Source organism: Nicotiana sylvestris, chromosome 10 (assembly GCF_000393655.2).
Source record: "Nicotiana sylvestris chromosome 10, ASM39365v2, whole genome shotgun sequence".
Lineage (NCBI taxonomy): Eukaryota > Viridiplantae > Streptophyta > Magnoliopsida > Solanales > Solanaceae > Nicotiana > Nicotiana sylvestris.
Window position 1 is genome coordinate 159,650,262 of NC_091066.1, and position 9,881 is coordinate 159,660,142.

Consider the following 9,881-nt stretch of genomic DNA (forward strand, 5'->3'; position numbering starts at 1 on the left):
TTTTTAATTTACTTTACAGTGCTTCTGATCACCATATTATATAGTAGTAATATTTGGTTCATTAAGAACCTGCTAATTACTTTTTGAAGATAAATTTACCATAATGCCAATTAGGAAATGTTTTTAATTTCAATTCTTAAAATTTGGTTAGCTGATCAAAGAAATTATTTGGTTTATGGAAGGTTAGTTAAAGAACATACAACATTACCATATATCAAAGATTTTATGCATCTTCTCATGACTCTCCTAAGATTAAACTATTTAATTTGATTTGAAAAGTATATATATTGACTAATAAGTACTTTTGCTTAGTAGCATGGTTAATTAACTAATAAGTACGTTTATTTAACTTCTAAAATTTAAATTGTTTAATTTGATTTGAAAAGTATGTTCCCTCACCTTAGGCCCTCTCCAAATCCTACAATATCCAAAGAGCAAGAATGTTAGCATTTTCATTTTACGACACAATTCAATAAACAAGGCATTGGGGCGGACTCACGTGCAGAGGTGAGGGATCACTGGCACTCTATAGGCTCGGGAAAAACCATATATATATTACTATATATAAATCTAGGGCCCTTATAATAATTTTATTGTGTCCCCCCCCCCCCCCCCCCCCCAATGAGCAAAACGACCCATGGTTGCACTAGCTCAATGGGCTGTTTAAGTTCCTTTTCCTCACTGCTAGATCAAGGTCGAGACCCAACACCAGCATTACTTCACTTTTTCTTTCTTCTTTCCATTTTTAATTGAACGACAATTTAGTACTCCATATTTAGTAGTCAACTTGGTTTATTTCTTTTTAAATTCAAATATTAATTTAGTACTAGTACATAAAAGTCACTCGGTTTAATTTTTTCTTTTAAAAGCTCTCCATCTAACTCTCCAAAACTCAACTTCTCTTCATGATCTTCTATCCAAAATAGCAAAAACTCTATTGGAGATACAACTTTCTAGACTTAGAAAAGTTAATAAAGAGACATAAAAATAATGAAAAAGACAATAGGAAGGGCAATAAAATATTTCATTAACTAGTTCCATTAGTCAATAATCTTTTTCTCTAACCAAATTTTTATTATTATTTCATTTAGAAAAAACAAAGACAACTAAAACCCTTCTCCCTTCAACTTTTACTTCGGCAAAGTAGCAGGTATCCATTGACTCTGCGATGTCGATTGAGACTTTTTTGACTATTTACAGACTTTTATTAGTCTTGATTTTGTTTAAGTTTTTTAAATTTTTGAACATACTTTCTACCATGGACTCGTAATCACTAAATTTTTAAAGGGTTGCACGCCAAATGTTATTGCAACTAATATTAAAGATGATGGTGCTCCCGCAGTGTTTAAATCCTGGGTCCGCCTCTGATTTCACTCTATCCTCTACCACGTTAGACGATATCACTATTTATATATTTAGGAAAGCCAATACTCCAACACCTTAATTCAATATGCAAAGTAGCTATAAGAAACTAATAGTATGAAGGAAGCGGACACATAAAGCGCAAACCAAAAAATAATATAATTAAGCATTCAATTTTGATTGGTTGGTTCACTTACTAACGAAAATTCTTTCTAAAGTGATAATAAACAACATCACTATTGGCGAGTATTTGTTGATATAACGTAGAGTCGTCAATATAGGCTTGGCCTGCTGGGCCCGTCCAACCTATCCCGTGAATTGATAGGGTTAGCCAAGATTTTTTGAGCCCATATAACAGCGATGCTTTTTATCCTAACCCATGTGAGCCCATTGTCCGCAAGGCTTGAATGATGTTGGGTGCCTACTACACGCCCATTGTCCGCATCTGCCCGTCTTATCGCGGTGCCCACTACACGTCCATCGTCGAGGGCTGCATCGGTCGAATCTGTGGCCTTGGTCACTCCGGCCCGGGCCACCTCTCAGGAATAGGCCCCATCTAGTGCCATCTGCCCTAAGAATGAATCACCATCAACTGGGGAGGAAATACCGTCGAAGAGACGGCGGGTGGAGTTCGAGATGGTGCCTCCGACAGTGATTAACCTGGATTCTCCCCCGGTGGGCCTAGATGAAGGTGTTGTTGCAGCGTCCACTACAGTGGTGGAGCGAGTTGTCAAAGTTGGCGCTGGCAGTCAGAGCTCAAAAAATTTGGTTGTTACAACAACGCAGCCTGGAATTCCCGTTGCTGGTGATGCAACACGCCCTGCCGGAGCAGAGAGCCAGACCCCTAGTGCCGCCGTTGTGACCTCGAGCGTGCCTTCTTCATCTGCGGCGGGTCGCATCCCACCTCAGTGTTAGAAAGGGGAAAGAGTGTAATGGTCGACGAGTATGAGTCCGAGTCTGACTTGAATCCCGATGATATCCGGATGTTCGAGGAAGGCCTTACTCACTCGGTAGTCCACGTGGGGGGGTCGGCTCATGTTCTCGAGATTCCCTCCGATGTGAACCTTTTGGCGTAGGGGCATAACTTGGTGTTACATTTTAGCTTGTTGTGTTCGGAGGCTGATAATGAGTCCATGCGGAATATCCATGATGCCGAATTGAGGGACGAAGTGGCTGTTATGGGCTTGTGGGTATGTTATCACTTACTCCTATTTCAGCCTTTCTCTTGGTGTGAACGAGTATTAGTTTAATTGCTTTCTTATTTTTAAGACGTATCTGGTGGAGGTTGAAAGCATCCGTAGGTCCAACACCCAGTTGAGGATTTTCTTGCAGATGTTGAGGAAGTACCGTCGCTATCACAACAGGTGTCGTGAGTTGCATGAACAGCTGAGGATGGACCCCCGTAACCGGCTCTGGGTGAGGAATTAGAGAGAAGGGATCAAGAGCTGCTGTAGACGATCCGTAGCAAGAGCGAGCTCTAAGAGAAACTCCACCTCAAGGACGAGGAGCTTGAATTGGGTAAAGGGGTCGCTGCTGCATGTGAGTACCTGTAGGGCAAGTTAAGATCAATGCAGTTGGAGATGTATTAGATTCGTGTTCGAGTTGAGGAGATGAGCGCCGAGTGGAGGAGGAAATTGACTGTAATGGAGAGCAAGGTTGCCAGTTTAGAGCGCATTGAGAGAGCCTGGTCTAAAGCTTTGGCAAGAGATGCGGCTCTAGAGGATACCATTCGCGTGCTCTAGTCCCCGCAAGAATCAGAGAGGGCGACTGCAACCCTTATGGAGGAAAGGCTCGAGGAAAGGATTGGCATGATTGATCGGGAGGCTTCAGTTCTCAGATCGAGTCGCGGCCTTGGAGGCGGAGAATCAGCGGCTGAGGGCCCAGGTTGGATCGTCCTATGCTGTCGTTCCCCGTCAAACTCATCAGCTTTGGGTCTACGCCGAAGCCCAGCGGGACATATTCAAGAACTTGTGGGAAGCCGCAACGTCACTGAGGTTGCCTATGAGGAAGCGCGATCGAAGGCTCTCAAGGCTCGTGCCAACTGTGGATATGATGTTGCGACGCCCAAAGCTGATGGGGGTGCGGATGGTGATGACATTGGACTTTATGGAGAGGATGATGATGACGGCGGTGATGACGCCGAGTGAAAAAAGAGCTACTTTGTTTTTCTTTTCATTTCGTTCGCCAGTTGGCGTTTGCTTGTTTCTTGTTTCCTTTTTTTACAATAATTGACTGGCCTGGGCCGGATGTAAGCGGAGACTGCCCGGACCTATGACTTCATAAATAAATAATTTTCTTTTTAGCTATTTGTCTTGTGTTTCAACTTTCTTTTTGGCTATCTGTGATCTCGTCACAAGATGGAGGCTCGTTAGGCGAGTCTCGATTTTCTCCCCCCCCCCTCCCTTTTTTGGCAAAGGCCCTTGGACTTAAAGGTGTTATTTCAAACCTATCGAAATAACAGCCCGTCTGAGTTTGAACGAGGTCGAACCTATCTTCCTTTGATGGCGAAGGCCCTTGGCCTTAACGGTGTTTCCGAACATACCGAAATAACAACCCGTCTGAGTTCAAAAGAGGTCGAACCTTTATATCTTTGATGGCGAAGGCCCTTGGCCTTAAGGGTGTTATTTCGAACTTATCGAAATAACAACCCGTTTGAGTTTGAATGAGGTCGAACCTTTCTATCTTTGATAGCGAAGGCCCTTGGCCTAAAGTGCATTTTTTCGAACTTATTGAAATAACAGCCCGTTTGAGTTCGAACGAGGTCGAACCTTTCTATCTTTGATGGTGAAGGCCCTTGGCCTTAGGGGTGTTATTCTGAACTAATCGAAATAACAACCAGTCTGAGTTCGAACGAGGTTGAATCTTTCTATCTTTTATGGCAAAGGCCCTTGGCCTTAAGGGTGTTATTTCCAACTTATCGAAATTACAGCCCGTCTGAGTTCGAACGAGGTCGAACCTTTCTATATTTGATGGTGAATGCCCTTGTCCTTAAGGATGTTATTTCGAACTTATCAAAATAACAGCCTATTTGAGTTCAAACTAGGTCGAACCTTTCTATCTTTGATGGAAAAGTCCCTTAGCCTTAAGAGTGTTATTACGAACCTATCGAAATAACAGCCTGTCTAAGTTTGAACGAGGTCGAACCTATCTTTCTTTGATATCGAAGGACCTTGGCCTTATGGGTGTTATTTCGAATTTATCGTAATAACAGCCCGTCTGAGTTTGAACGAGATCGAACCTTTCTATCTTTGATGGCGAAGGCCCCTAGCCTTAAGGGTCTTATTTCGAACTTACCAAAATAACATCCCGTCTGAGTTCGAACGAGGTCGAACCTTTCCATATTTGATGGTGAAGGCCCTTGTCCTTAAGGGTTTTATTTCGAACTTATTGAAATAACAGCCGGTCTGAGTTCGAACGAGGTTGAACCTATCTTTCTTTGATGGGAAAGGCCTTTGGCCTTAAGGATGTTATTTCAAACGTATCAAAATAACAGCCCGTCTGAGTTCGAACGAGGTCAAACTTTTCTATCTTTGATGGCGAACGCCCTTGGCCTTAAGGGTGTTATTCCAAACTTATCGAAATAACAGCCCATTTGAGTTCGAACGAGGTCGAACCTATCTTTCTTTGATGGCGAAGGCCCTTGGCCATAAGGGTGTTATTTCGAACTTATCAAACTATCAGCCCGTCTGAGTTCGAACGAGGACAAACCTTTATATCTTTGATGGTGAAGGCCCTTGGCCATAAGGATGTTATTACGAACTTATCAAAATAACAGCCCATCTTAGTTCGAACGAGGTCGAACCATTCTATCTTTGATGGCGAAGGCCCTTGGCCTTAAGGGTCTTATTTAGATCTTATCGAAATAGCAACCCGTCTAAGTTTGAACGAGGTCAAACCTATCTTTCGTTGATTGCGAAGGCCCTTGGCCATAAGGGTGTTATTTTGAACTTATCGAAATAACAGCACGTCTGAGTTCGAACGAGATCGAAGCTTTCTATCTTTGATGGTGAAGGCCCTTTGGCCATAAGGGTATTATTTCGAACTTACCGAAATAACAACCTGTCTGAGTTCGAACGAGGTTAAACCTTTCTATCTTCGATGGCGAAGCCCCTTGGCCTTAAGGGTGTTATTTCGAACTTATCGAAATAACAGCCCGTCTGAGTTCAAACGAGGTCGAACCTTTCTATCTTTGATAGTGAAGGACCTTGGCCTTAAGGGTGTTATTTCGAACTTATCGAAATAACATCCCGTCTAAGTTCGAACGAGGTCGAACCTTTCTTTCTTTGATGGTGAAGGCCCTTGGCCTTAAGGGTTTTATTTCGAACTTATCGAAATAACAGCATGTCTGAGTTCGAACGAGGTCGAACCTTTCTATCTTTGATGGCAAAGGCCCGTGGCCTTAAGGGTGTTATTTCGAACTTATCGAAATAACAACTCGTCTGAGTTCAAACGAGGTCGAACCTTTCTATCTTTGATAGCGAAGGACCTTGGCCTTAAGGGTGTTATTTCGAACTTATCGAAATAACATCCCGTCTGAGTTTGAACGAGGTCGAACCTTTCTATCTTTGATGGCGAAGGCCCTTGGCCTTAAGGGTTTTATTTTGAACTTATTGAAATATGATCGGCTATTTATGTAAGGATCCTAATATGAGCTCGTTGTATACTTGTATTGCATCATTTGAGTTGGAGGGTTCAAAGCCTAATACGGTAGCATTTTTATTTCCTTTTCCCTTCCCCGATGTAATAATTTTTTTTAAAAATGTTGAATTTTTCCCTACCAATAATTTGGTGGGCAAAAAGAGTTTATGTGAATTTTCCACTAGAATTCGGTGAAAGTGAAACCCAATATATAGCTAATCGTGTTATATATGCACAAAAGAAATCAATTCTTGACTATTAACCAAGATGAAAAAGGTTATCTAACCTTCAAGAATTAGACCATAATCTTTTGAAGATGTGAATTGAGTGATAATTCAATGTTAAAACTTCAACCTTGCATTCTAGCTAGAGACGCCAAATGTGCCACTCCGATGAAATATAATAACAATATTCATAAAACACAACGAAACAATATATTCATAAAACACACTTAAGATCTAAAATAGCAAATAAATAAGATTCCCGGTAATGCAAATTTTTATTGCCATTTATTTCTTCAAATAAACATCATCGAATTGAACACAATATTCATCCACCAATAAAACAACGAGATTTTGTCTTGAGTTAATTACTACAAATGCATTTCTGGTTAACACATTTTGGAGACCCAACGTTACATTTCATAAAACGTTCACAATCTAATGTACCAAAACATATGATCGTTCCTGGCGGCGGATCTGAAAATTAGAAAATTCGTTAGCACCTTGCCAAGACATATATAAAAATTTAGTTATAATAATATGGGACAAGTAAAAAGTTGTGTGTCGCCTAAAGACTAGTTATGAGAAAGATAAATAGAGTGAGAGAAATGATGCATGTGAGAGAAGGAAGGAGAGACCTTTACATATGCAGTTCCCACCGATACAACTTACCCAGTTAGGATAACAAGACAGAAAACGACAATCTGTTATAGTCTGACATGATGTACATGTCACCCCATCTGAAAATCACAAAATTGTTAGTCATTATACATATTACGAATATGTGACAAGTAAAATATGCTTCATGCAAAAATTAAACAACCATATATTTATCACATGTGATGTAAGTTTATAAGTGATTGAAAATGATTGAGACAAAGATAAACTTACCTCTTGAAACAATCAATAAGGTGACTACCACAAAAAGAGTCAGCAAAGTCTTGGCCATCTTATGTAGAAGAATGTTCTTTTTTTTTTTAATTTACTTTACAGTGCTTCTGATCACCATATTATATAGTAGTAATATTTGGTTCATTAAGAACCTGCTAATTACTTTTTGAAGATAAAGTTACCATAATGCCAATTAGGAAATGTTTTTAATTTCAATTCTTAAAATTTGGTTAGCTGGTCAAAGAAATTATTTGGTTTATGGAAGGTTAGTTAAAGAACATACAACATTACCATATATCAAAGATTTTATGCATCTTCTCGTGACTCTCCTAAGATTAAATTATTTAATTTGATTTGAAAAGTATATATATTGACTAATAAGTACTTTTGCTTAGTAGCATGGTTAATTAACTAATAAGTACGTTTATTTAAACTTAATTTGATTTGAAAAGTATGTTCCCTGACCTTAGTCCCTCTCCAAACCTTACAATCTCCAAAGAGCAAGAATGTTAGCATTTTCATTTTACGACACAATTCAATAAACAAGGCATTGGGGCGGAATCACGTTGAGAGGTGAGGGATCACTGGCACCCTATAGGCTCGGAAAAAACCATGTATATATTACTATATATACATCTAGGGCCCTCATACTAATTTTATTGTCCCCTCCTGTGACGACCCGACCCGTTGTCTCATGTGTTTTGGTCCCGTTTTCCTCGTCTATTGATTCTTCATGTTTCATTATATGTGTTTGATGAGTTTGAGTTGATTCGGAATGGATTTGGTAGGAAATGGGGCAATTAGTCTCTTTAAGGGAAGGTTGGTTTGGAAAGGTCAACCAAAAGTTGACTTGTGAGTTAGAGGGCTCGGATGTGATTTCCTACGATTCGGTTAGCTTTGGGGATAATTTGAGGCTTAGGAGCGCAATCGGAAGTAATTTTGGAGGTTCGGTGTAGAATTAGGCTTGAATTGGCGAAGTTAGCATTTTGGCGATATCCGGTTAATCGGTGAGATTTGGACTCGAGGCTCGGAATGGAATTCCGAGAGTTGCAGTAGCTTAGTTAGGTGATTTGGGATCTGTGTGCAAATTCAGTTGAAGTTTGATGATTTTGGTGTTAACTATAGTGTTTTGAAGGTTCGAGCGAGTTTGAATAAGGTATTGGGTCCCATCTGTGTTTTTGGTTGAGGTCCCGGGGGTCTCGGGATGCTTTCGAATGGCCAACGGGGTGAAATTTAGATTTGGGAATTGCTGAACTTTTCTGGCATCTGGTATTTTCGCACCTGCGATTTTGGGACCGCAGGTGCGGTCTCACAGAAGCGGTCGATGGGAGCGCAGAAGCGGAAGTGGTGCTCAGGGCAGGTTCCGCAGAAGCGGAAGCCTGGCCGCTGAAGCGGTTCCGCAGGAGCAGATATTTTACCGCTGAAGCAGACTTGGATCTTTTAAGTTAAACCGCAGAAGCGGTGGATTGGGTGCAAAAGCAGTGACTGCAGAAGGGAAACCTGGGTTGTGTTAAGTGAACAGTGTTTTCACGATTTTGAAAGAGAACAAACATTTTGGACTTCGGACTAAGGAGGTTTTGGGCGACTTTTGAAGAGGGTTTCGATAGTTTTCATCCGGTATGAATTTTTGGACTTAGATTATGATATTATGGTATAAAGACATGGATTAACACTGAAAATCCAAGGAATTAAAGATAAAAATGGAGGTTAGGGCTTGAAACTTAAGAGAGTTTAAACTAGTGATTTGAGGGGTCAAATGGACTTCGATTCTTGTGAATTTGATATGTATAGACTCGTGGAAAAATAAGGATCGTATTGATCTAAAATTTTCTGGATTTCGAGAAGTGGGCCCGGGGCTCGGGTTTTGCAAATTTTGTGATTTTCGATATTTTTGGAGTCTTTTCGATAGGGTTATATTCCCTTAGCCTATTGTAAAGTATTCGCTGTGGTTTTGGCCAGATTCGACGCGCGAGGAGGTCGATTCAAGAGGAAAGGGCATTGCGAGCTAGTCTTTGGCCGGCTAGACGTGAGTAATAGATGTAAATGTTGTTCTGAGGGTTTGAAACCCCGGACTTTCACATCGTAACGCTATATTGAGGCGTGACATGCATTCTATGACGAGTGCGGGGTCGTTGCCTATTGGGGATCGTGACTTGGTCCATCCCGAGTGATATTTCTAACATATTGGTGATTGAGACACATACCTTATTGATGTTAATTGGGCTTGATGCCATGTTTGGGGCCTGATGCCGACCTGTAGAATCCTTCGGGGATTGATATTACTGTTTTAGCATGTTTTGCATATCATTTGGTCTCAGTCCAATGTTTTAAATACTGTTTTGCAAACTCAGCCATACTTCTAAGTTTTGAAAACTCAATTGATATTTTAAATGATATTTCGGGCTGGGAACTACTGTTTTACAAATGCCCAAGGGGCTTATATTGATTTATGGACTGAGCATGGATCGGGTTGCGCGCTGCAGCAGTGATTTTGAAAATAGTGGTAACAATGACACTATATGATGTGACTTGAAAACAGTGGTAACAATGATACTGTATGATGTGACTTGAAGTAGTGGTAACAATGACATTATATGATGTGACTTGAAGCAGTGGTAACAATGACACTGTATAATGTAAAATGGTCAGGTAACAATGACTGACCAGGTATTTATTGATGCCACGAGATGGCTTGTTTATGCGCTTAGGCTGTAGGAGCCCCTCCGGAGTCTGTACACACCCCTGTAAGCGTCGTCGGCGATAAATATA

The 9,881-nt window shown here is 40.8% G+C and overlaps 1 long non-coding RNA gene across 1 annotated transcript; it reads right to left on the reverse strand.

The window, feature by feature from the left end:
* Positions 1 to 6,521: 6,521 nt before the first annotated feature.
* Positions 6,522 to 7,193, reverse strand: LOC138880305 (uncharacterized). The gene is made up of 3 exons (XR_011402836.1): positions 7,113 to 7,193; positions 6,860 to 6,961; positions 6,522 to 6,698 (listed from the first exon to the last, which is right to left on the reverse strand). It is a non-coding gene; the product is annotated as an uncharacterized lncRNA (long non-coding RNA).
* Positions 7,194 to 9,881: the final 2,688 nt, after the last annotated feature.